This window comes from Trematomus bernacchii, unplaced genomic scaffold (genome assembly GCF_902827165.1).
Source record: "Trematomus bernacchii unplaced genomic scaffold, fTreBer1.1, whole genome shotgun sequence".
Taxonomy (NCBI): domain Eukaryota; kingdom Metazoa; phylum Chordata; class Actinopteri; order Perciformes; family Nototheniidae; genus Trematomus; species Trematomus bernacchii.
The window spans coordinates 5,813,506-5,841,329 of record NW_022987616.1 but is presented as its reverse complement, the minus strand read 5'-3'; the positions used below and the strand labels follow the sequence as shown (position 1 = coordinate 5,841,329).

The 27,824-nt window shown below is 41.3% G+C and overlaps 1 protein-coding gene across 1 annotated transcript in view; it reads left to right on the top strand.

Annotated features, from left to right (window-relative positions):
• Positions 1–27,824, top strand: part of LOC117484153 (rab effector MyRIP-like) — a 120,216-nt gene that overhangs the window by 9,725 nt on the left and 82,667 nt on the right.

Below are 27,824 nucleotides of genomic sequence, written 5' to 3'. Positions count from 1 at the left end.
AAGAGACATAAAGAAGAGGGGACACATGTTGATGGAGAAGAGACATGAAGAAGAGGGGACACATGTTGATGTAGAAGAGACATGAAGAAGAGGGGACACATGTTGATGTAGAAGAGACATGAAGAAGAGGGGACACATGTTGATGTAGAAGAGACATGAAGAAGAGGGGACACATGTTGATGTAGAAGAGACATGAACAAGTGGATTTTTCATAATAGGTCCCCTTTAAGGCTATTAGTCACAACAATATCCAGAATGTGTTTTCTGCTGGGTTTGTCGTGTACCCTATAATTTAGTCAACACAAATATGCTGCTCTGCCCACCAGGCATCCGCTATGTTGTTGTTGTTGTTGTTGTTGTTGATGTCTTTCTTGGGTTTTTAACGGTGATCCTCTGTGGTTTTGTGTTCCTGAGTGATTAGGCTGCTCGGCTCGGAGCAAATATTTTCTTCACCAACCAGAAAATCCGCCGTTGGTCTCGACTTATTTTCCCAGAATCAGATTCAAAGCACAGATGATGTATTCCCAAATTACTGGGCTGTAAAATGTTCTCCCATCAAGCTGCCATGAATAATCAATAAGAAGGGATGCCTCTCAGGCTGTTATTACTTCTCTTTACCGAGAAAAGACCAGCAGATTAATGTTGATTTACCAGCAGGCGGACGTCGATGAGACAACAGTTCTTCATAAAAGCAATCGGGCTCCGTGTTTGTTGCCTTATTAAATTAACGAGACTTGAAAAGAGAAGTTTCCAGAGTAGATATTTGATGCAAAGTGACAGTAGCTTGTTTCAATATCTTAACAAACTGTATAAATATGTCAAAATACACAAGAAAGAGCAGAAGTGTAATCAGCAAGAGTCCATTATACAGATTGGCCTTTTTTCACAATATTATTATGGGCATTATATACTGCTGCAATTACAGTATGTGCAAGAAGAGTTTTAGTGGTGTAGCTGATCAGTGTGTAGTTTAATCTGAATAATGCATCATATTTCATAAGGTAATATGTTTTGTGTGTCCAAAATCTTCACCAGTAAAGTATACAGAAGCTATAGTTAAATGGCAGGAAAGTAAAGAGTGGAAAATCATAAAATGGAAATCCTTCTATCTCTCATACTTGCACCTAATAAGTGCAGTACGTTATGTTATCTTGAATGACTGACATAAGAGGAATTGAACACAAATCTGGTCATTGATTAATCGTTGGAAGTCATTTTTTGAGCCAAAACAAAGTGGTTTCTGCATCTTATATGTGGGTATTTGTTGGTTTTATTAGTCAGACAAAAGGAATTTTAAGGCATAACCACATGTGCGATATGTATCCAACGTTTAAAAGACTACAGCGTATTTATTCAGTTAATCAATTATGAATTTAAACATGAGTTGCAGCCAGATTTGTCACTACTGCTTACTCTGTAACAAATCAATAATGGCTTGTTCTTAATCAGTATTTATTTTGTATAGTAGTATTAGTATGCCTTGTGTTTTTATGAATGAATCTTAGTCGAAGAGGCTGTTTCTCCTCCGATGAACACACTTTCTCTGCATCCAAATGACTCGGTTGAATAAATTCACACTGGTCAAAGCCAAATACTACATTTCATCTTGAGAACACACACATATCCTCTCCGGTGATCTGTTGAATTGTACATTTCATTTTGCACGAATCACTCATCTCATAAAGGACTGCTTGTGTGTTGGACATCGTGTAACCAATCAGATTGCAGAAGGAGATAGAAAACATATTTCCCGTCACAAAGCGTCTGAACAGTAATATGAAGAAGCTTGTGTACGGCAGATGGTGGTTGAGTGTTTTTGCACATCGTCCCTGCGGGGGTTTCTCCTCCATGCTCGGCTGACATTTGTTTTTCCTCTTGAATGAAGTCAGCCCTGCAGAGTTGTAAATCACCCGTTGAAGGATTCATTGGGTAGTTTATAAACCTCAGCTGGCACTTTAAAGGCTCCATTTTAATTTTCTCCCATGCTGAATAATAAGAAACGTTGAAACACTTAACTGATATTACCTTCCGTCTCATAAATACGCAGCAGTAATAAATATGTAAATAAAGTGTTTACAGTAGTTCACCTCAACTTTTAATGTGGGTTTGTCTCTGCTTTTAAAGGTTTAATCACTGAGTATGGGGATTTGTTATCATGCTGTTTATTATTGTAATTGGTTTAAGAGCTTTATTATTTATAGGACCATGACTCGACACAAATCTAATTACAGGTTTCATGGCTTTAGATTGTGTTTTTACTACAAAGTCAGTTCCCAAAGTTTAATTTCTAAGCAATAAAGACACTGTATACATTTTGTTAACTCTTAATAGCCACATTTTGTATATTTCAGATATACAATACACCATATTCAGTGGCTTAGTGATATTATTTTGGATGTGCTGCAGTACTACATGCTTTAACCCTCCTATTGTCTTCGTTTCCCCCCCTTACTTTGGTGTTTTCTATCTAGCTATACCTGGAAAAGTTACACCTGCAATTCCTCAACTTCTGCAGACTAAAGTGCTGGCTGTCTTGTTTTCTCTTCTTGTATTCTTGTTTGTTTCCAATTATCATTGCCAACGACTCTAACCGTGACCTGCCGCTCAACTGGTTTTGAAATGCTAAAACAAATCTTCAGTAACTTATGCGGCGAAGTTTCTCCTCAGCTAAAGAGTGAGAGTATTTTTCTGCCAATTAGAGCGCGTGTCAGCTGGACCTCTGACCTCTCCGCCTCAGTGGCCCTGCAGCTGGAGAGCCTCATTATGGAGCTGCAGGAAACTCAGTACTGGGTCTGCTTAACAAACAGCGCAAGCTCTCCCAGAGGAGTCAGACGGGGAAATTATTCTAGATAGAAATGTCTATCCACCACTGCATCTGAGTGAGAGGGGAGAAGATGGCTCTCAGTGTTAGGAAGGATCCACTTTACACGTGTGAGAGCATCGAGCGGCCGATTACTGCACCTGTAAAGCTCCAAACCTCATTTCAATTGCAGCTTTGACAAATCCACAATGCTTTGGGAATAAGTCTCAATTATATGTGACGTTTCGCACCAATTTGCTCTTTCTTAATGCGGGTTAAATCCAGGCTCTTAAATGCAGCCCTTTTATCAGAGGCTGATATTTTGCACCAGCAGTTTTAATTGGTCGGTAAATAGTGACTTTTTTTGTAATTAAATTGTGTTTGTGGCAAGTGAACACAGACATCTTTAATATTTGACGTTGTAGCTTCATAATGAAACCATCTGACGCTGTTTAACAGAGTGACTTGTTTAATGTAATATGCCTCCAAAGGCTTTAGCTTCTATATTTGATTTCGTTATGTCGTGGTAGCTTGTTTGAGCTCGGGTGAATGTGACAGGCAGGTACAGGAGTCGCACTGGGAGAATCTTTTAGAGGGAAGGTGACAGACGGTGTCTCTCCTCTGACCTCTGCCTCTTCCTGTGTTTGTCCTCTTGGCTCTCTGTCTAGAGATGACACAAATACTCCACCACTCAGCTGAATATAGACACACACTTTTTTATTTTTGAAGCCAAGATAAAAGCCACTCACGCTTCTGCGTGGCCCATAAAACTCAGTGTACATGACGATCGATAAATTGGTGTAATTGGATTTCAGGCAGTCGGAGGATATTGCCCTCCGGTGCAGGGCGGTCCCTCTGGGCTGCCATCTCCTCTATTAAAGCAGCGCTAAACGGGAACTGACTTCAGACCCGAGGTCGTGTCCTCTCAGCGGCAGATCGGATATATTAAAGGGCCAATGTGTAAGATCTGCTTAACGTTTAAAGAGGCCCTATTCTGCTTTTTGGGGGTTTTTTCCTCTCCTGTAGCATTTTATATTGGCTTAAATCCCTCTGTTACAGCAGCAGCATGTTAACAGGCACACATGAGTTACAATATAATAAAATACAAATAGAATAAAATAAAGGTTTACTTAACGAGTCTCATCAAAAGAATACAGAATAAAAAAGACACATGATAAATTAGAATACTCTATATAGACATAGGATAGTATATTACATTATAAAAATTATATATTTTGATGTGGTCAGTGTTGACATATTGCACTGTTTTATAGGTCCCTTCTCCAAATACAGTAAGCAGACGACGTGTGTGTGTGTGTGTGTGTGTGTGTGTGTGTGTGTGTGTGTGTGTGTGTGTGTGTGTGTGTGTGTGTGTGTGTGTGTGTGTGTGTGTGTGTGTGGTGTGTGTGTGTGTGTGTGTGTGTGTGTGTGTGTGTGTGTGTGTGTGTGTGTGTGTGTGTGTGTGTGTGTGTGTGTGTGTGTGTGTGTGTGTGTGTGTGTGTGTGTGTGTGTGTGTGTGTGTGTGTGTGTGTGTGTGTGTGTGTGTGTGTGTGTGTGTGTGTGTGTGTGTGTGTGTGTGTGTGTGTGTGTGTGTGTGTGTGTGTGTGTGTGTGTGTGTGTGTGTGTGTGTGTGTGTGTGTGTGTGTGTGTGTGTGTGTGTGTGTGTGTGTGTGTGTGTGTGTGTGTGTGTCACAGGTTTCCCAGACTCGTGACCTTTTGACCCAAACTTAGGAAACCCTTAAACCGTTCAGCTTTGTGGGTTAGGGTTGAATAGCTCCATTGTGTTGGATAGACACGTATTATCCCGTTATTCTCTAAGGTGTTTATTCTGCGCTATAATCCAGCATGTTGGGAAGTAGCACCCCATGTTGGGTCCTATGTTAACATGTGACGTTTCTTATTTTCCTTAACAATAAAACCACTTCATGGGGGTATTGACCTCCCCCCCTCTCCATAATAATGCTGAATGTTTTTTATGAATGTTTTTTATCGGCCACTAAGAGTGTCTGGATGGAGTTCATTTCAGTCTGCTGTTGTTGTGTTCTCTTGGCAGCGGCTCTGTTTTGGTCGGGATTAGCTGCGTTGCGTTATTGGTGTGTGTTATTTGTCTGAGTCATGTTGATGTGGCAGTGTTGTGTGTGTGTCCTGAGCTCATTGAGTGTGTGTTTGTGCACAGTGAGCAGGAAGGACAAATCCTTTTGACCTTTTTTTTTTTGTAGCCACGTCGGCAGGTGTATCGACAGCTTCATTTTGTGATTCATCAGATTTCAAATCCTTACAGGGGGACATTAGAATTGATAAAGTGACCAGTTAGGCTCACAGTGAAGGCAATACACAGTTTACATCGGCCAAGCCTCATTACTATATCAATTATTTCTAAAATGGGGGATATAATACCTTAAATTAATCACTGCTGATCATGTATGTTTTTTTGGTCTGATTTTATGCAGTAGATGTTTTAATAATGTTAATTGGAGACAGGGCGGAGTGTTCTGATGGAGAGAAAGATGAGCAGATGTATATTAGTTAAAGTGCAAATATCCTGCAACAGGTAATAATAACATATTGAAGTTACTCTGACATTAAGCCCTCAAACCATCTACTACCTTTGTTATTTATCAAAGAGTTTTAAAGCATAAGGGGTTTGTGATCAGCTCAGGTTGTGATTTAATTTGCTTCATGTGTTGGGGGCTGTTCAGGTGATCTGTGCAGCTGCCACTGACTCTCTGATTTCTAATTAGTCTTTAATGTGGCCCTTAGTAGATGATATTCAATATAATTAAACTTAATTAGCAGACAGAAATATCGCCCCCCTGACCACGGCAATTATACATGAGCATGCTCACGCATACTGTGTTCAGACTCTGACACACATACATACAGACACAGACACAGACACAGACACAGACACACACACAGACTCTGACACACACACACACACACACACACACACACACACACACACACACACACACACACACACACACACACACACACACACACACACACACACACACGCACGTCTATTTATTAGTGGTGCAGCAGCTCTTGGTATGTCTACTGTGAAATCAGTGCAGTCCCATTTTGAGGCGTTTCCTTCTAGGTGAGCAACCGGTAATTGGAAGAGTTGTGAAGAACCGCTGATCAGATTAACTTCACAATTCAAACTGGACTCCCTCGGCTCCTCAGTAAAACACCCGCCAAGCATGAAGTCAATCAGACGAACAACTTTTGAGAAATTCAAAGGACAGTCACACAAACATACACATACAGACAGACGGGATGATGATGATGATGGTGCTGCAGAGACAACCGTTAGCTAAATGGCAACTATTTGGTCTTGAATAATCAGACATCATATCTGGACGTGTTCCCCTAATGAAGACATGACGTTTTTTTAAATATACATTAAATAAACATCAGAAATGTTGAAAAAGTGTCTCTTTCTCTCTTGTTTCAGGGATCTGCTGTAATATTCTTTGTTTCTCACTCTCCGTAACGTACAAAATCATTCCTATAGCGCCACCATCTGACCAAACTGCACCACATTGTCCTCAGCATTACACCTGAGATACTATTTGTGAAGGATATACAACTATATTTAGAAATACATTTATGTTTGAATACTTTTATGGTATTACTGTTTAGTAAGTCCTGCAGGCTTTGGAAATCTGCCTGATTAAATATGTATTAAAGCAGTGAAGCACTTTGTTGATACGGTTGCACATTTTATTTCCACATTATAGCAAATATTCAAGATAGATTTGAACACAAACAAGACTTACTAATATATGTATGTCTCAAATGTGACTAAATTGGAAAGCACTCTTGTCTGCGAGTCTTTGGAGTCTCTACGACTGCTGCACCAGGCTTTCCATGTCGATGTCAGGGAACAACGTGAGATTCCTGAGCTGGAAAGTGTGAAGACACCACTTTGTGTGTGTGTGTGTGTGTGTGTGTGTGTGTGTGTTTGAAGTGCAAAGTGTCCTAAACAGACGGTGCTTTACGTCCTCGATGGAGGAAGACTCTGATTTCCCCTGAGTGAGACAAATCAGAGCTGGAGCTGCTGAGCCCACAGGATCGGCTGATGAGATTGTGAAAAATAATCCACCACGAATACTTGTGGCAGCGAGTGTATACACCGCTTCAGTAGAGATGTTTCTCCTCTATAACCTTGCCTGCGTGAATGCGTATGTGTGTGTTGCATTTTACCTGCAGCTAACCGAGGGTCACACGGAGGTGAGCGCGTCACTGCCGCCTCGCCTTCCTTCAGATAAACCCATTTCCACCTAGATAGGAGCTATCTGCGGAGAGACTAAGACAGACTCGGAGCTGTGACTTTTATATTCGTCCGGGTCTGCAGTGATTGCTTCCGGCCAAATGTCAAGGGCTGTTTTGAGTCAGAGGGAAATGGCTGGTAGCAACAGGAGGACGGCGTTATCTCCCTTTCTCCTGAATATATCTGGATTTGCTCTCTGTGAGATTTTCTATTTACTTTTCATTTAGTGGTCCAATCCTTTTAGATTCCCCTGTCTGTTTCTTTCTCACTGACTTGGTGGCTCTTCGTTAGCACTAGCCATGTTGTAGTGAAGCCTGGTCAACTAATAACAAAGTTCCTATACAAGGAAACGCGTTCATCCTGATAGACACTTGCTTAGGGATGTTGCAATACCAGAAGTGACGTTTTCTTGATAAAAATCCAGTAAAATTACATCATTTTTGATACTTGTGCCATGTACTGTACTACTGTACAACGTTCACTTATTTTTCACCGTTTGCATATTTTCTTTTGCAGATGTGTTACTTATCCTTAATGATCTGCCTCAAGTTGTTTCTCGCCAAACTCACAATACCGTTATAATGAACCCTTTGCCCATATACTCTATTTTAACGTGGCTTTGTTTTTTATAATGTAGCATTATCAGTGATATTTTCTATGAGGCAAATGTTGTCTTGAGCCCTGACCCTTAGTACCTATTTGTGTACTGCAGAAAAACAAGTACCGTCCAATTGAACATAGATCTGAAGCATCTGTTTTCGTGGCATTCTTAATCATAACCCAAACCATGATAATTTACTTAGTTTTGTTTGAATCCACAACCTTATATGCTTTAAAACGGCATCGGTAATCCTGGAGAAAATCCGTTCCCCCTCAAACTATGATAAAGATGGCAGTGTGGTTTCATGGGAACATATTTCTAGGTGTTTTGAGACGGAGGGCAGTGATGGATGAGCCGCTGCTCTCCGTCTCGACAGCATGGAGACTCTCTTTTTCTGAATAATGGCCAAAGTCTTCTCACCCATGTCCGGCTCCTCATTACAGCCGGGCCAAGAGACTCAGGACTCATTTAACTCCCAAAAAGCCGAGTCATTCATCCCGTGGACCCTATCTCCCGCGAGACATCGAGGTGATTGAACTTCTGCCAGCCGAGTTAATTACCGAGGCTCGAGCTGTTTTGCAAGGCGAGGTTCAAGTGCTCGGACACAGCCGGGCACACACAGCTCCAGAAAGTAGTCCCTGTGGAGCTCAGAGTGAGAGAGAAGGAAGTGTGTGAGTCTGAGGAGGCAGACCGACGGGACACTCTGTGCGAAGACTGGATCATTACAGGAAATAATCCTCTTCTTCCTTTTGTATACCTGCTGCAGCCTCTCTGTGTTCAGGTGATTTCTGTCTCTGTTTATTGTTAGAAAATGTCACTCGTCACCGGCTTGAGCTTCAACATCAGGATCCATGTATTTCTGATCCTCTCCAGAATGGAAGTAGTCATCACATACAGAGCATCAACTAGTTCCTGAACAGTGTCCTTCACATGCTGATATACAAGAGAGGGAGTTACACAGTCACAAGATGGAGGAATACCGGTTCTTGTAGGTAATCATACATCCTGTCATGTACAGAATACTAAGTTTGTTCTCAAAATGTTGGCTTTTTTCTCAAAATCCTGAATTTTTCTCCAAATCTCCAAATTCTGACTTTCTCAAAATCAGAATTTTTTTTCACTTTCTCTCAAAATTCTGAATTTCTTTCAAAATGTTGACTTTTTCAGAAAATCTCAAAATGTTGACTTTTTTCTGAAAATCTCAGAATTCTGAATTGTTCTCAAAATGTGGACTTTTTCTCACAATTCTGACTTTTTCTGAATACTTAAAAATGTTAATAAGCCCTCGTCACCAGCTTGAGCTTCAATCTCAGGATCCATGTATTTATCCTCTCCAGAATGGAAGTAGTCATCACATACAGAGCATAGTTCCTGAACAGTGTCCTTCACATGCTGATATCCAAGAGAGGGAGTTACACAGTCACAAGATGGAGGAATAGAAAGCAGTATTCAATGTTTACTTCAGATTAGCTCCACGTCAGAAATGATCATGCTTGTCATATGTCTATCTCCATAGAGGCTGAATCATCATGTTAATCACATAGCTATCATATGCCTCAAACAGTCCTGATGCTCTTCTCGGTAATCATACATCCTGTCATGCACACAGCTACAGTTGGGATACCTTTGTTATCATGTGTACTCTCATATTGGAAGAGGACATTCAGGATTTTCCCAACAGTTTTCAATACGCTGTCTGACACTGCATGCTGAAGAAGGGAATATAGATGACTTTACATAAAGCTGCATCGTGTGTTTGGAGATTTCTTATCAGCAAATTGCCTCTCGAACGTTTATATATTCCTCTTGAATTTCCATTTCATCTTTTGTAAGCAATATTTGCATATAAAAAAACATGTTTAATGTCAATTAAAAAGTTAGGGTAGTGTAATTTATAATAGTTTAAAAGGCTGTGTGACTTTTATAGAAACAAGAAGGAAAGGTTACTCTCTATAATCAATTTATTCATTTTCAAGCAAAAAAAGATTCCAGATTCTCAAATGTAATAATATATTACTTTATTTTATTAGATTTTATTGTAAATTAAAAATGTTGATTTCATGTCACCTTGGACCTTTTTATTTTTACATTTTAGAGACACGGAAAAAAAATACACTGCAAATAATTTCATAATGAAATAATGTTCCTACAGGATTTCTTTCTAAATATATTTAATCTGTAGCTGTCACTCTGAGAATGTTAATAAATTGTCCAAAGAAAGAATACATTATTTGACCTTTGCAGCCAAATAAGCTTTACATTTAAAGTGTTCTGCATATTTTAAAAGATTAAGCGACATTATCCATAACCGACAGGACTTGCTACGCCTCGGTGTGTGCACCAATTAGGTAGAAAATGCACCAAGCTGTCTGCTGCAGAGGTAATCTGTTTCCATCGATGACGGAGGAGCGTCAGCAATACGTCATCCCTCCTACACACACGCATACACACACACACACACATGCACACACGCACACACACAACATATTAAATTAGCGCTGAGTCCCCACACTCCATCCTCACAATTAGATGGGGATCTCCCTCTGCTGCAGCTTCTCTGACCTCAACCCTCAGGAGCTCTTATTTACGAGACAGATCTAATCAGATGAACCTGCAGAAACACAGAGACTCTTAGAGAGTGAGCTGATGGTTGGAAAAGCTTTAGGGCGGGGCAGGGGAGTGTTTCACTTTAAAGACCTTTCTGGTTTATTTTCGCCTCCGCCATTGATTATGATTTTCTCCTCCGCTCGATCTGTGTGTTTGGTTTGGGGGTTGGATCTTACTGTCTCTCTTAAAAGGAAATGGACAGAGTGTGATCAATATCTCCCCGAGGACTCTTCCTGTACTCCATCAGTCAACAGAGGACACGTTTCAGTCTCTCTGCGTCACTATAGGTTTAACCCCTGCTGCACCTACTATCTTATTCTACCTCTTCAGTATCTGTCCTGTACTTTCTCTCTTATATTTCCCATAAAATACAGTGTGTTTATTTAAAGAGTCCTCTCCTGCTGATGTTCAGGTGTATATCAGTGTGTAGTGTCTCTACTTTAAAGAGTCCTCTCCTGCTGATGTTCAGGTGTATATCAGTGTGTAGTGTCTCTACTTTAAAGAGTCCTCTCCTGCTGATGTTCAGGTGTGTATCAGTATGTAGTGTCTCTACTTTAAAGAGTCCTCTCCTGCTGATGTTCAGGTGTGTATCAGTATGTAGTGTCTCTACTTTAAAGAGTCCTCTCCTGCTGATGTTCAGGTGTATATCAGTATGTAGTGTCTCTACTTTAAAGAGTCCTCTCCTGTTGATGTTCAGGTGTATATCAGTATGTAGTGTCTCTACTTTAAAGAGTCCTCTCCTGCTGATGTTCAGGTGTATATCAGTATGTAGTGTCTCTACTTTAAAGAGTCCTCTCCTGCTGATGTTCAGGTGTATATCAGTATGTAGTGTCTCTACTTTAAAGAGTCCTCTCCTGCTGATGTTCAGGTGTATATCAGTATGTAGTGTCTCTACTTTAAAGAGTCCTCTCCTGCTGATGTTCAGGTGTATATCAGTATGTAGTGTCTCTACTTTAAAGAGTCCTCTCCTGCTGATGTTCAGGTGTATATCAGTATGTAGTGTCTCTACTTTAAAGAGTCCTCTCCTGCTGATGTTCAGGTGTATATCGGTATGTAGTGTCTCTACTTTAAAGAGTCCTCTCCTGTTGATGTTCAGGTGTATATCAGTATGTAGTGTCTCTACTTTAAAGAGTCCTCTCCTGCTGATGTTCAGGTGTATATCAGTATGTAGTGTCTCTACTTTAAAGAGTCCTCTCCTGCTGATGTTCAGGTGTATATCAGTATGTAGTGTCTCTACTGGGACATGTCTCAGTCGGCTCTGTTGGGATTGGTCAACCGCTTAGAGATGTCCCGCCCCTTAGCTTATCACCTACAATGTGTTGGAGCGCTAGCCAATAGAAGTGTTACAAAGTGATGTCACTATGTTATGGAAGTAAAGAAACAAGTAATCAACAAGCTTTGCTCCTCTCCACTTTTGCAAAATGACATGAGGCCAACATGACAAATACAATGAATAAGCGTTATAAAGAAGCCCATAACTAATTTCAAATCAACGGCCTCATTAACGTGACTTATTAAATGAATGAACTTGACATAAGGATTGACGATTGACGACATTCTATTTGACAGATTCATCAGATATTCTCCTGTCTTTAATGGCTGCAGATGCACTTTATTTGTCAACGTTTGTGTATATTTGATAGTTTAAACAAGCTTAAACATCCTTTCATCAGGCAATCACTCGCATATGGAAGTGATTCATGAACCTAAACCATGAATGCTCCTCTGAGGGACTGCATGGCATATCAAAGATGTTTTACTGTGAAATGCACATTTATAGGATCCTCATTTCTTGCTCCTTTTCAGCTAATAGTACCATTCCCATGCACAGCTCTCTGATCGTTCTGCACTTTCATCACATGGCATCTCGGGGCCAGTAAATTGAGTTTAACTGGTGCACAGTCTCTGTATGCTCTGGCAGGTTTTAGCTGATGTGCTCACATGTCTTTGGTGACTTGGAGCTTTCTTTTTTATATTAAAGCCGATACTAATGAGCTACATGAAGCACTCCCAATTAAAGCAAAGCCACTTGATTTTCTGCTCTTTTCTCACACTCATAAGGATTATGGACTGCACTCAAATCACCTCTTAAAGCACTTTTATTACTGAGTCTTGCTTTTATGCACAGCTACGGATTTTGATCCTGTTCTTTTCATGGTTTCTCTACTAAAAATGTAATTTTATGCATGTTTGTAATTCCCTTTTATCCTTCCTCTCTTCTTAATCTTATTTTTAGCCCGTCTTGTGTTTAACTGTTCTTGTTTAATATAACATCCTGTAAAAAACATTATTAAAAAAAAAACTGCTTTTACAGAATTACACATTAATTCTGCTGCTCACGTTTAAATGGTAATATTTAGATTGAGTCATTTGACTTCCAAATAGTTGAAGTTTTCAGTACAGATTCGGGAGTTAATGTAATAGAAAACATTTTATTGCATCAGCCACTTTAAAGCACGTCTGCCTGCTCAAGGGCTTTCTCTCTTTCTACCCACAATGCCTTGCACTCAATGAAACTGAGGCAACCTAAAGAGTGATGTTTGATATCTCAGTCTCTCGGTATTTGTTGGCTCTTCAATTGTGTGTGTGTGTGTGTGTGTGTGTGTGTGTGTGTGTGTGTGTGTGTGTGTGTGTGTGTGTGTGTGTGTGTGTGTGTGTGTGTGTGTGTGTGTGTGTGTGTGTGTGTGTGTGTGTGTGTGTGTGTGTGTGTGTGTGTGTGTGGTGTGTGTGTGTGTGTGTGTGTGTGTGTGTGTGTGGTGTGTGTGTGTGTGTGTGTGTGTGTGTGTGCGTGTGTGTGTGTGTGTGTGTGTGTGGTGTGTGTGTGTGTGTGTGTGTGTGGTGTGTGTGTGTGTGTGTGTGTGTGTGGTGTGTGTGTGTGTGTGTGTGTGTGTGTGTGTGTGTGTGTGTGTGTGTGTGTGTGTGTGTGTGTGTGTGTGTGTGTGTGTGTGTGTGTGTGTGTGTGTGTGTGTGTGTGTGTGTGTGTGTGTGTGTGTGTGTGTGGAAGGAAGTGGAATCAACTACACTTCTCATGACCTTCGACCACAATCAGAGTAAATACAGAGCAGGATCATTGCTACCTCCAGTTTATCTAAATTAAAGATGTCTAAAGTAAATTGTTATTGCTTCAAACTTTTCTAACCACCATCTCGCCCTCTAATCAAACTGAAAAATACCTTAAGTGTTAAGTAATGCATAATCAAATATACAGAAATCTTGATTGAAAGACGTATTTTGTTGCATTTACAAACATACATGGAGTGTTTAATGACTTGTAAACCAGAGATTCACCAACAACATACTAAACAACACATGTGACAGACATGTATGAAGACTTCTCCCATGTCTTGTAATCAAAACAACCCAATAATAACAGTTTAGAGTACTGGAAGGAATCACCACCATCAAACCTTACTGCGAGCTGATGTAATGGGAGCATGCTCTGACGCATGATGTGATAGGCTAAGACACCTGTCACTCAACATCTGTATCAATTATGTATTAAAATCATGCATCAGACACTGAGATTGGTCGATTCAAACCTCATAAAGTATGTTTAAAGTTATGCTTTTACCCATAATTGCATGACTTTCTGTTTGTTTGAATTCCTCACATCTTTCTGCACATCCACGTGAATTAAATCAAACGCTCTCTCTCTATTGTTTCATCGTTTGGGGGCGCCACTCTGTTTCTCATCAGCTGTGTTTCCCAGAGGAGCCTCGCTGGTTTCTGGAGATTATGAGTCAGCGCTGGGTTCCTGCGGTCGGCTCGCCCTCCTCTGCTAATGACTGCAGGAGTGTGCTCTGATAAATCTTTAGTACTAAAAGCAGCGGGATAAACACGCAGCACAGTTCCTCCTTTCCCAAATGTTTGCCCAGGGCGGACTGTTGGGATTTAGAGTATGGAACATTCCTGAGCCCGGGAACCTTCAGCACAGATTACGTCCTGGGAAGTTAACACCTTATCGGATCAATGTGTCCAGAAAATACTAAAGGGATGTATTCAGATCATGTGACTATGTAGAGTATTTACTTTTAAAGAAACGCTTAACATTTCGCTAGTACTGGTTATAGTCTCTTAGCAGTTTAACTGACATTATTGCATCGTCAGATCTATGACCCGGTAGATATCGGCAGACATTTGTAATCTACTCCCTACACGCACTTGTTGGATCAATATCTCCAGCCACTCTTGCAGCTATTCAGTCATTGTTGACATCTTTTTCTGATCAACCACGTTTGCCATTACTAATCTAGAGGCTAGACAATGTAAAAAAAAAAAATGCTGGTTGCTTAGCCTCCAGAATTGCTGCTTGTATTTTTACAAGAACCGCTTATCCAATCAGCTTCACCCTCGACACCAGTGACGTGCGGTGAGGTTCATGGCTGGTGAGGCACTGACTCTTTCAGAGTCAGATTTACAAATATTATATTTTGACCTTAATCGAAATATTCTGTTATTTTCAAAAGCTTTTTTAGTCTGATGCTTCGATTCATTTTAAACAGACCGTTCAACAAAAGGATACCCAAAATCTAAATATTGGATTGTTCTTTCTAAGTAAGATCCCATTTTCATTACAAATGTGGTCTTACCTTGACTTGAAGATGAAGTCCATGCTATCCTTCTGGACAACAATCTCTATTACTGTTTTGTAAAAGTCCTCCTTATCTTCCTGTAGTTTAAAAAGTCTAGTTTGTTGTTTGCGGTAGAATAACAGTAGCAACAAGAACCTGTGGGCTCACGTGCGCCCCCTTCAGTGCGGCAGAGGTTATGGCTGCCTCTCCTGGTGCTTTTTTCATTGCCGTTGTACGATGAGACCAGCGAGCCTAAATATCATATATACGTGAAATAAGTTATTTAGAGACTATGGATGGTGAGGATAAATGTAATAAAGGGATCTACAAACATTACATTGGTGACCTACAGTGAGATGGGAACAGGCATGCGCTTAGGGCCCGCTTTCCAGCCAGTTTCTGTGGGGTGACGCATTCTGAGGTGAGGCAGATCTCATCTGTGCCTCACCTCACCCCACAGTAACTGGCTTGAGAGCGCTCACAAAATAAGTGCCCGCGCTAAATTAGTGCCCGCGCTCCAGCAAGTTACTGTGGGCTTACGAGAGGCAGTGCTCGTCCCTGTCTCACTTCTCATCGCTCCCGTAGCGGAGCTCGGCAAATTTGCTGATTTTGACTATAAAAAGCGATTGGAATCATACAGAAATCACATTTACACAAGATCAGTGGAGACATTTTATTATTATTATTATTTAGTTTTTCTTTAATTGTTTTTCCGTTACATTGGAGTATGACAGGTGAAGCTCTGCCTCCCCTGCCTCCCCTGCCTCCACTGACTGCACGTCGCTGCTCGACACTGAGCTCCCTTTTGTCCTGAGTAATACACCCACCATGAAAAAGCATCTGCCAGCAATGCTATAGCATGCATCATTTGAGTGTATGAACTTTTAAGGAGAGCAAGCTGTACCCAGCAGGGGTCCCCTCTCAAAACACAACTCAGTGTGTACATACAATACTAACTAAGGCCTGTTTCCATCAGGGACAATTAATGGGTTCTTTCTCGGCACCACCCCCCTTTTGCACATCAATGAACATGTGGTATATTATGATATAAAGATGATATTAGATGGTGGTCCCTCCCTTTAAATCCCAGGAGAATACTCCAACATGTAATTTGCACATTGCCTACACTGTAAAATCTTCTCATCATGATTTGAACGTATTGTCTTACAGTAGTAACTTGGCCGAAAGTCTCATACACTTGTAGAAATACAGACATGCTTTTCTCTCTGCTGTGTTTGTGTGAATGTGTCAGTGGAGGCCAGCAGATGAGCTACAGCTGGATCCTGTCTGCGATGTGTGATTTGTTGAGGAGAATGTGGAGACTGAAGGACGGGGGCGAGGCGAGGCGAGGCAGGAACATAAGAGAGAGAAGAGAGAGAGAGGACGGAGGACAAAGTGTGTGAGGATGTTTTTCATCCGTCCTTGATGAGACACATGAGACGCAGATGCTGAGAGCTGTTCTCCATTAGCAGCGAGTTCCTGATGGTGTTTATGCTTTTATATGCGTGTCTGTGTTTGCACGTGTGTGTGTGTGTTCTGTTATCTGTTGTTGGGTTTCCAAATGAAGACGTATAGAGCAGCAGTAATCTCTGGCTGTGTGATAAAGTGCACGGACTGATGGTGTTCTCTTTACAGTGCATCATATAGAGCTGCTTTATCATGCGTCTGGACATATTGTTTCTCACAGAGGCACCCCCCCTGCAGTATGAGAGATGGAGAGTGTGTTTTACGTGACTTCATGAAGCACCCTAATTTAATATTATTGCCCCCCTTTGTAGTTGTGTGTTTTTTTTAAAGGCTTTTTTGAGTCTTTTTATGGTTGTTAAGGCTCTTTGGGTTCTATTGTTTGTATTTGTAGTGGTTTTTTATGCGTTTTTGATTCCCTCTTTAGTTGCTCCGTGTATCTATGAGGTTGCTTTTTGCTCCTTGTAGTTGTTGTGTGTCCTTTTTGTGTTCGTCGTGTCTTTGTAATCATTTTTTTATAATTGTTTCGAGTCACTTTATAGTTGCTTTGTGTCTCTATGAAGTTGCTTTTTGTGTCTTTTTAGTCATTTTTGAGTCCCTTGTGTATTTTGAGTGACATTTTGTAAATGAAGCACAAGGGGCCCCCTTTACACTTTTGGCCCTGTCCAGTAACCCATCCCTGGGTATCGCTGCTGCTTCTCTAAAAGCATCTTTCTCTCTCTTTCTTTATGTCTCTTCCTCCTCCATTGCTCTCTGAGATGATGGTTCTTTCGGCCGGCGTGCTAACACCCCCCTCTGACGTATCCTCCATCTTCCCTCGCTCAGTACCCTCTTTTGAAGCCCGTCCAACACCTCACCTCTGTGCTCCATCGCGGCCCCGCTAATATCCATCCGTGGTAAACACTCAGTAGATCATAGTCTCTCTGCTCATCTGCGTCCACACATTAGTTCGGATCCCCGCCAGCTCCACATCTGCAATTACAGCTGTGGTCAAGAGAAGGAAAGCAGCGGTGTAGTGGAGGACATGTGGAGACATGTGGAGCACATATCCAGACTTCTCTTTGTCATTTAGGGAAACCCAACATTCATCTTGAATTGCAATTAAATACACACCCAGCCTGGGTTACATCCTGCTCTCTATGTTTAGCAGGATTAAACCACTGTTGGGCTAAAGCGGGGAGGGCAGATTGATAATCCAATAACATATTTCCCTGTGATGGTGAAGCAGCGCCTGCGTTTCCCGTTGAGCGACTGTTTTAATGCACAGGAGTCAAACTGACCCTGTGTTTTATTGCAGGCTGATGTGCTTTATGACTGCGTCCTCCGTATTGAGGGTTTTTGCACAGCTGCCCCTCTCGGTTGCCAGGTTGTGAGACGCTAACCCAAATATGTTAATGGAGCCTCGCTGAGAGGTTGCCAGGCGCAAACTGCGAGCTGGGATTGTGAAAATAAAACGGCAGAGAATATGTTCCTTAAATGGGTTTGTGAGCTAAATAAAACCCAGAATGTAATGGCATCCAGCGCCGAATATGAGTATGCAGGCAATTTTGTTGTGTGTGTACTCAAGCCTATTGGATTTGCTCCACAATATTTATGTTTGCCTCCTCGGGGTATAAAGCACAGTGAGTCCTGCTCCACCAAATATAGATGTTAACACCCCCGAACACCCCTAAAGCTGAGAGTCAGCACTTTAAACCCATTGTTTCTTTTTTTAAATCCAGCGCTGGAGAACGGCCAAAACAATGGAAAACAAATCACTGTCCAAATACTACCAGTGCACTTCAGTGTGGTACTCAGCCACAGGCCGCTCATTTATGTCCAGCACAACTTTTCTTTGTGTTTTCAACAAAAGTTTAAGATTAAGAGACAGTGGCTCGGAGAGTAAGTAAGTGTTTATAATAAGTGGAAATATAAAGGGTATTTTTCAAGCTTGCAATGCAAATAAGTTATTGAGCTTTCTTTTATCAACAAGAAAAGGTGTTCCACTTTAATTCAGTGTGTGTGTGTGTGTGTGTGTGTGTGTGTGTGTGTGTGTGTGTGTGTGTGTGTGTGTGTGTGTGTGTGTGTGTGTGTGTGTGTGTGTTGTGTGTGTGTGTGTGTGTGTGTGTGTGTGTGTGTGTGTGTGTGTGTGTGTGTGTGTGTGTGTGTGTGTGTGTGTGTGTGTGATGTGTGTGTGTGTGTGTGTGTGTGTGTGTGTGTGTGTGTGTGTGTGTGTGTGTGTGTGTGTGTGTGTGTGTGTGTGTGTGTGTGTGTGTGTGTGTGTGTGTGTGGTGTGTGTGTGTGTGTGTGTGTGTGTGTGTGTGTGTGTGTGTGTGTGTGTGTGTGTGTGTGTGTGTGTGTGTGTGTGTGTGGTGTGTGTGTGTGTGTCTCTCTGCGGGGCCCGTAGGGAGCACTGTTGTCCGTCTTGTCTGCAGAGTCTCTCCACATGGCTACTCTCTGACCACAGCCCTCAGACTGAGACGTCTGTCTGAGAGCCACAACCTCAAATCTGTTCAACTTCTCCAAACTCTGGCCTCATGCAGTCTGCGTCCGGATCGCTTTGTTGCTAAAAGAGGAAAGACTTGCTGTCAAAGTGTTCAGCTGTAAGAAGAACAGTTGGTTTATTTTTGCACTAAATTACAGTTTATTTGAAACATTTTTGTGCAATCTTATAATTATTTATCCAAAACAGATATAGACTTTCTTGTTTATTCTTTTTATAACAATAAGATAAAAATAACCACACTTTTTTTGTGTTTTTATTTGTTGGATGATCGAGAAATGTCTTTTTGTTAAGATGTGAAGTCCAGTTTCATTCAGGGCTTTCACAATGTTCCCCAAAAACCCTTTTTTTATAGCTTATAAAATCCATTAATTATAGTGTTAAATAGGTTATTTCCTGCTTTTAGTGCCCTCCTCTGGAACCAGGTGTCATTGTAAATTTGACTGTCCTCCAGTGTCTGTTTTACTCATTTTAGCCAGATTTTCATTCATGTCTTGGGCCACTTTGTGATTTAACTGTTATACTGAAAAGGAGGGTTATTATACCATAAATATATCCTGTCTCTCAATCCTTATTGGTCTTCAGTATTGCCTTTAAAAACATTACATAATTATACATTTCAGTTTGTATACTCTCATGTAAGAGGGTTTCGGAGTCAAAACAGATGCTCCTTGTTGACATTGTCCCATGTGAATACTAATAATTACAATTATTTGTTTCATTGAAGAACGAAAACAGGAATGTTGAGTTAAATATTAATCATCCCCCCCCAACCCCACTCATTAAAAAATGAACAAAAATGCACCCCCCATCCAAAGATCCCCACAAAGTCCCATTCAAAATGTGGAATGAAAAGAGCCCTTCTCCCTCCAGTCCCATTAAACATGCAAATCTTCCTTCAAGCAATCCTCTGCATTTTTGCTAAACCCTTTCAGTCAACGGGCTCTTCCTGGGCCTCAACATCCAACTCTTCCTCTTCCTCTTCAGTGTCACTGTCCAGCCTTGTTGAGGATGGCTCTGTGTCCGGCTCAAAGAGCCTTAGGTTTGCCCGAATGCCAACCAGTTTTTCCACTCTCACATTTGTGAGCCTGTTGCGAACCTTTGTGTGGTCTCAATAGCCATGCAGTAAGCAGTGTGCTATGGCATGGATATTCAAGTGTACTTGAGTGGCATCTGTTTGTTTTAGTCAAGATTATGCTAAAATATACTTTCCCCAACTATATTTAAGTTCCCTATGAAGAGCCAACCTTCAATTTAGAAAATTCCCAGTTTATTCCCATAAATTCCCGTTAATTCTCGTTAATTCCCGTGGAAAGTTTCCATCTTTGAAAATTCCTGGAATTGTGCAACCCTAGTTAAAATCAGTTGGCTCAGATTTCTGAGTAGAGTATTTGATCATAGGTCTCTGGGACTTTCCTCGCTGGCTACACTATGGAGACCTCAGACAGATTTGTAAATCAAAGTTTTTTGTTGGAAATGTTCACTTAGCAATGCTCTTACAAGACTCACACTTCAAAGCACTCCCTTCCCACTCCTGTGTAAAGAGAAACTCTAGCAGGCATCCAGTCAAACGTAACACACCGCGAGTTGTGTGTTTAAGCGTTCCTGGATGATCGTAATAATTAACGACCCAGAAGAAGACACCGTATAACATATCTGCAGATGTAGCTGGAAATAGCCGCCAGGAGGAGCTGACAGGGGGGGGAGGATGTGGGTGAGGAGGAGGGCAACAATTAGCTGAGCTTGTCATTCTAGTGATTAAACGCTGATTTAGAAGCGTGGAGTTAAATTGGTTGTACTGCTGTTAGCGAGGATGTGACATACAGGCTCGGGTCAACGCTCTGCAGTACGAGAAGTTCTGCTCCATATCTGCCGCCTGCATGAGGCTCTCCGTCTGTTTATGGGCCGGAAATAATGTGAACACAAACGATTAGCTTCTGCACAGTTGTTTCATATTATTTTATACTTCACCTCATTTCTAATGATTATCATTCATGCTGCTGAAGGAGCTTGTTGACATTTGTTTTATCTTGAATTTTCCACACTGCTCTAAAAGTGCAATAATTGCTCTGGTTACTGTAAGTAAATTTGACCGCGAACACCAAAGTAAGGGGGGGGGGGGGAACGAAGACAATAGGAGGGTTAAACAGGTGGTACCCCTCTTTCATTATGTCCATATTCAAGAAGTTCTGTTTCATTTCTGCAGCGTGCATGAGGCTCTCTGTTTGTTTATGGGCCAGAAATAATGTGAACATGGCGGATGAGCATGCTCCTGTCCAGTTACAACCAGTTTAATATATTATTATTTTCTCTGTTATCTTAAGAAAAATAGATGAAATTGCCGCACCGCTCTAAAAAGTGCCATAAGTGTTGTTGTTTTGACAGTAACTCATATTAGCAGGTACCTCCCCTCTGATATTAAACAGGTGGTACCCCTCTTTCATTATGTTCATACTCATAACATTAAAGCACTGTTCTCTGAGCACGGCATGTTGCACCACTTTGAATTTATCCCCACTAAGCATTGATGAATATTACATGAGGGCAATAAATCAGCCCTTTTCCTCGTTCTCTCTCCAACGCGCCTGGTTCATTCTCTCCTAATTGTGAGACATTTCTAAGCTTTTATTTTCCGCATTGTTCTCCCAAGACAAACTACAGCATTAGTGTTTAGTTTAGATAAATATGGAGTAAACCTCTGACGCGTTAGGAGCCGTGACTTGTAACTCAGACTTAGTGAATGCACGTAGAGTAACATTCTCTATAGGCTGCTTGTTGTAGTGGGCGGACGTATCACTAATGGCAGATGTATCTGTTTTGATGACACACACAGTGCATCCGCCTCACATGAAACACCAGTTATGATTAACGACTAAAAACTCAAATGAATAGCAGATGCAAGTGGGAGTAACGTCTTCTGGTTAAGAGCTAGAATGTACTCACCAGTTGGAGAGGATTAAAATGGTTTGAAGCAGCACATTCATGTATTTGTATGTTTATATGCATCAACAACGTAACTGTTGTATCACAAATGAAAGGAAAGCCTAGCGTCTTTCAGCTCTTTTTAGATAACAGTGTGTTCTATTTGTCTCTGATCAGTGTTGGCCAAGAGAATAAGCAGCTGAATCATGTTGCATACACATTACATGTCATTTGTTAGACGCTTTTATCCAAAGCGACTTACATACATTCAGTACTGTGGACAATCCCCACAGGAGCAATTTGGGGTGAAGTGTCTTGCCCAGGGACACAACGACATGCTGACTGCAGTGGGACTTGAACTTGCTATCCCCTGATTCGAAGTCCAGCACACTATCCACTGAGCCACAGCCTCCCTCTAGCAGTTAAATAGAAGAATAGAATAGGGAGGGATGAAACCCTCTGTAATGGTCACACATGCAGAGCACACAGCACACAGTGAAATGTGTTCTCTGCTTTTAACCCATCCTAGCACCAGGAGTCTAGTACTAGGAGCAGTGGGCAGCTATTGTACAGCGCCCGGGGAGCAATGGGAGTGAGGGGGGGAAGGGGGGTGTCCGGTGCCTTGCTCAAGGGCACCACGGCAGGGCCCAGGAGGTGAACTGGGACCTCTCCAAGTAGCAGTCCACACTCCATATTTTAGGTCTGGTCGGGGACTTGAACCGGCGACCCTACGGCTCACAGTCCAAGCCCCTACTGACTGAGCCACTGCCGGACACACATAAAGAGTGTTTATGTTTCCTTGGGAGTTGTTGGAGACTGAAAAGGAAGCTAAAAGAGAGATGACAGACACAAATTGAACTGGATATGCAACAATTTCATTTTCACGCGGAGTCTCCTATGAGTTTCAACAAAAACCAACAAATCCAATCAAATTCCAATGAAAGTCAAATCTTATCTCCCTTACAGTGTTTTTAAAGCATTTTAAAGTGATCATGGATGGTTTCACAGGTGCTTAGGGACGTCTAGCTTCTCAAAACCTTCTTTATTATCTCTTACATCTCTCTGCGTCTGACCAATGATAACTATAGCAGGCAAATGTTTTCAGAGCTAAATCATGTATGTTAACGCCGAGTTCCCTATCTTTCAAAGTGGTGAAACAAAACCAATCTATATTTACTGCTTCAGTGTTAAAAGTTCACTTTCAATTTGAGTGTTAGGCAAAACTCCCTCACAGTGTTTTCAGGCTTCATAATATAAGGTTTTAAATGTGTATAGGGACAAGCCTTTGTAGGTTTTCAAAGTCTTTAACATCATCCATTAATCTCCATGGTCTCTTAAAGCCTGAAATGCATTTTGAAGATCACTTTTGAAAAGGTATAGGAATCACGACATCAGTAGTTTCAGGAAAAAGTTGGGTTTAATATTTTTGTTCCAGCCCAGGTTTGGATAGCAGCAGGAGTCTGAACATGCCTCAGGAGATCTGTCAGAAGTGGAGGTTGTACTTCACTTTAATCGCTCTTCTCTTCTCACTTTCAGACATCGATTTTGTCTCGCACGCTGCTGTGTGCAGAAGTCACACTTGTATCTCTTTCACCTCTACTTTACTTTCTGACCTCTTTTGGAGAAATGCATTCAATAAAACCAACTTCAGATGGAAAATATTATGCACAAAACATGAATAATGAACAGATAATAATAATATCCAACGACAGGTCAGATCTGTAAATGATGAATAATGTTTTGATTTGCTCCTGCAGTGCCCACAGGTCTGCATTAATAAATGATGAATCATGGCCTTGCTTCTGGTTTCCTCAACATGTCATGAAGCCTGAATTTCATCGAGCTAGTTCCCAAGGTAACACTGAGCAAAGTTACACTCTGCACCTGAAGGAAAGCCTGCTTTATGACTCACCATGCCGGCCTGCACTGTCATGTATTGCCCCATTTTGTATTAGCGACACTTGATTATCCTAATGTTCTCCAGTCTGTGTTAAATCAGCAAAAACACTTCTCTCCTCAGACCCAGTTCAAGATAGAAATATTTATGAAGTCATTTGGATAGAAAAGTGGGTTACAGAACATTGATTTAGTGAGCAAACAATGCAGCATTATGCTAACTGCAGAAGTGACCAAACACTCTTATACTAAAGGATTACAAAAAGTAGGAAGTCATAATGTAATGTGCGCGGATGAAACGCACAATAAAGCTGTCCATCTCGTCGAATAGACTCTTGAAACTCTTGCACATCTCGTCTTTATCCCACCTGTTGACATCCTCTGAAATCTATTGTTTTATGCACTCAGTTTGCTGCAGACTCTTTATAGTTTTGTGTCGCTGCAGTCGCACAAATTCTGTTTACTACCACCATCTCCTCAAGGCACAACATATCTCTGTTCTGACTTTTATTATGGGAGTTTTGTTACAACCTTCAAGACAGCCCCGGGATATTTAGGATACAGTAATGTTATTGCTTTATTCATGCTTTAACACAAAGTCAAGGGGACGTGATATATGACTCGTTAACGCTACACAGCAGAGGAGGATTATGGGAAATGTAGCACCTTGCACCGCCTAAGAAAGTTTTGGTAGTTTATGTTCAACAGTAAGGCCAACCTCGTTCTTATTCAGACCGTTAGGGTAGAGACATTCGGATAAATGCTGATTTTTGTTGTAGTTTATTAGTATTTGCTGTGTGGAAATGGAGACTGTTTTATCATTATGACTTTTCTTCCATTTCTGCAAGACAGTTTACTCCTGCAAACATATTTTAGTGTCTATCCTTTTGAATAAACTTGCACGTGTTTATGTACATTTTTTAAGAATCGTTTGATATTTGGGAAAACATGATTATTTTATTTCTATCCAAGACTCAACTCTTAGTGTCAGAGCATGTTGATTTGAATTCACTAATCAGGTGCAGTATGAGTAACAAGACGGAAGATAAAAACGTCATAATGAATCTTGGCAATATTTGAAATGCTCTACTCGGGAAATGAGAGATTTTTCACTGCGTTATATATTTATAGAAATGTATTTATTGGGATAAACCCCTTGAGATGCACCATTTCAAGGGGGTCCCGTTATCAAGGCCTGGCTAACTATTCCCCTTTTCAATGTTTAGGCTAAGCTAAGCTAACTGGCTGCTGTCTTTAGCTTTGTATTTAGTGTACAGAAATCACATTGAACGTCTCATCTCAATCTAAGCGACAAAGTGAATCCAAAATGTACATTTGTTACTTATATTTCTCTCCTATTAGTGGTCTGTTGTGAGGGGGTGTGAGGGCTCAGAGGTGAGAATAGAGGGGGGCTTTTAGCCTTTAGCTGTGTGAATGGAAGCTGTGTGAAGCCCAGTGATGAAGCTCCAGCAGCAGCAGGAAGCAGCAGTGATTCATGGAGTCATACGGCCCACCACTGTGTGGAGACTAACAGAGTGTGTGTAGACATGTGTGTGTGTGTGTGTAAGGATAAAACACAAGATATTGAGAGGAAAACCGAGAGGGCAGATGGGAAAATGGGGCAAAAGCCAAATACACTGGGGCAAGGTCGAAGTGGAGAGAAAAGTGAATGTCTGTTTATGTGTGGGTGCGCTAATTTATTACACTCATTTCATCTACTTGCAAATGATGTCTGGCCTAGTATCCTAAAGTCCAAGGTGATTTAGATATTCACTTAATTATGATATAAATCGAAAATAAATCTCTATATCTGAGGTGACTATTTTTCTCCCATATGTGTTTGGAAAATTACTTTTAACGTCTATAATCAAAATAATTATTTATGAATCAATGGACTCCTTGTCGACAGATTAACGGCAGGTCTACACTTACTTATGCAAATGTGTCCGTCACTTCCTGTTGCCATGACGACAGTTGCACCTGCTAATACGATTAGCTTTGTTTTCATTTGTCGGGAGATTAAAGATTAGGATTCATCAGCATGGCGGACACGTGTGAACGCATGGTGACACGATGAACCTGGGTTTCATTATTCCCTCAGAGGAGGACTCTCTGTTATAATAATGCACATATTACCCTACAGATACTGGAGTATTTCGCAGGTGTCTCACACACACTTGTTGAAAATGCGGTGTCACCCTGACATCAAACTCTTCATGCTCATACCCAGCAAGGTGTCATTACGCTGCAGCTAAGCCTGTCTTAATATAGGGATCCATGTCTAGATAAGGATTGGATCAGCTTTAAGCCTCGGATGCTCATCTCTGCATGTCATCCCAACTATGTGTACAAACACAACAACATATGCAGAATGATGCACATGTGCTGTTTCCGTAATGAAAAATGCAAAGTAGGGGGGAGAGTACTTCTAAAGGAACGTATGATATTACTGTAAGAACGATTTTATGAAATAGAAGATGATGCAGTACAACTATTGGATAAAAACAGTTGGGCTGTTTCTCTTTACAGACTGGTAGCAATCACTATGGGTCCAGCTATGACTCACCCATGTGTGTTGTGAACACACACACACACACACACACACACACACACACACACACACACACACACACACACACACACACACACACACACACACACACACACACACACACACACGCGCTCAAACGCAGCCTTTCCAAACGATAATCTGTTTTCTTCTCTCTACCCACTTTCATCTAGAAATCCCTGTTTGTTTGTTTGCTCCAATCCACTGTTCCTCCCCCTCCCCATCATTCACTCTGTGCCCCCTCCCCCCATCTCTCTTTCCTTTATCTCACTTTCTCTCCCTCACACCCCCCGTCCCTCACTGTCCCCTGTCATCGATGTCATCAGTGTTGTACTGTCATCACACTGATGCTTAGAGGACACACAAACCCCTCCATACTGTATGATCAGATCATGAGAGGGGGGGCAGGGGGGCAGTTAGATGACTCATTTGACATATCTGGACCTATGCTTGTTTGCTTTCTTGAGTTGTTTGTGAAGATTGACACCACTCTCTCTTGTCTGTCCATTATAACGCTAGAGCATGAAGGCATTTAGCTTAGCTTAGCATTAGTGCTGCAACTGATATATATATTTTTCCAGATAAAAGATGGATTGTTTGTTTTATAAAAGGTCAGAAAGTGTGGAAAATGTATTATACTAGTTTCTCAGTTCAAGGTGCGGTCCTAAAATGTCTTGTTTTGTCAGATAAAAAGCCAAATTATCTTCACTTCACATGATATAAAACACAGAAAGCACGTAATATCCATATTTGAGCGACTGAAAACATCATTTAAAAACATTTTGTATTATAACTACCAAAACATGTGTTGCCCTTTGGGTGAATCCAGCTGTTTTATCAATCAATCAATCAATCAATCAATCAATGTTTATTTATATAGCCCAATATCACAAATGTTACATTTGTCTCAGTGGACTTCACAGTTTGTACAGAATATCAGTATGACAATACGACACCCTCTGTCCTTAGACCCTCACATCGTACAAGGAAACACTTCTAGAGAAACCCCACAGTTTAAAGGGGAACATGGGAGAAACCTCAGGGAGAGCAACAGAGGAGGGATCCCTCTCCCAGGACGGACAGACGTGCAATAGATGCCGTGTGTAAATCGAAGAGATAATACATTTTACAGCGTAGGTAGACCAAATGTTTGGAAACGCATGTGTCTATAATAAGAAGATGAATCCACGAGGATGTCAACAATCCTGTGGGAGCCATCAGGGAAGTAGTATGATGAGAGTCAGGCAGGACCACAGTGACAGGTTCACACGCACGCACGCACGCACGCACGCACGCACACACACACACCTTCTTGCTGTTTAGGCCAGGAGCCACAGTGTGACCTATGAGTCAGTGTCAGGATGGATGGCGGGTCGGTTGTTGTCATCGCTGTCACGTCAGTTTGTTACTTCATTAAAGTGAGTTATAGAAGAGAGCAAAAGTCCAGGGACAGTCAGTCGAAGAGATAATACATTTTACAGCGTAGGTAGTCCAAATGTTTGGAAATGCATGTGTCTATAATAAGAAGATGAATCCACGAGGATGTCAACAATCCTGTGGGAGCCATCAGGGAAGTAGTATGATGAGAGTCAGGCAGGACCACAGTGACAGGTTCAGCCACGACTCAAAATCC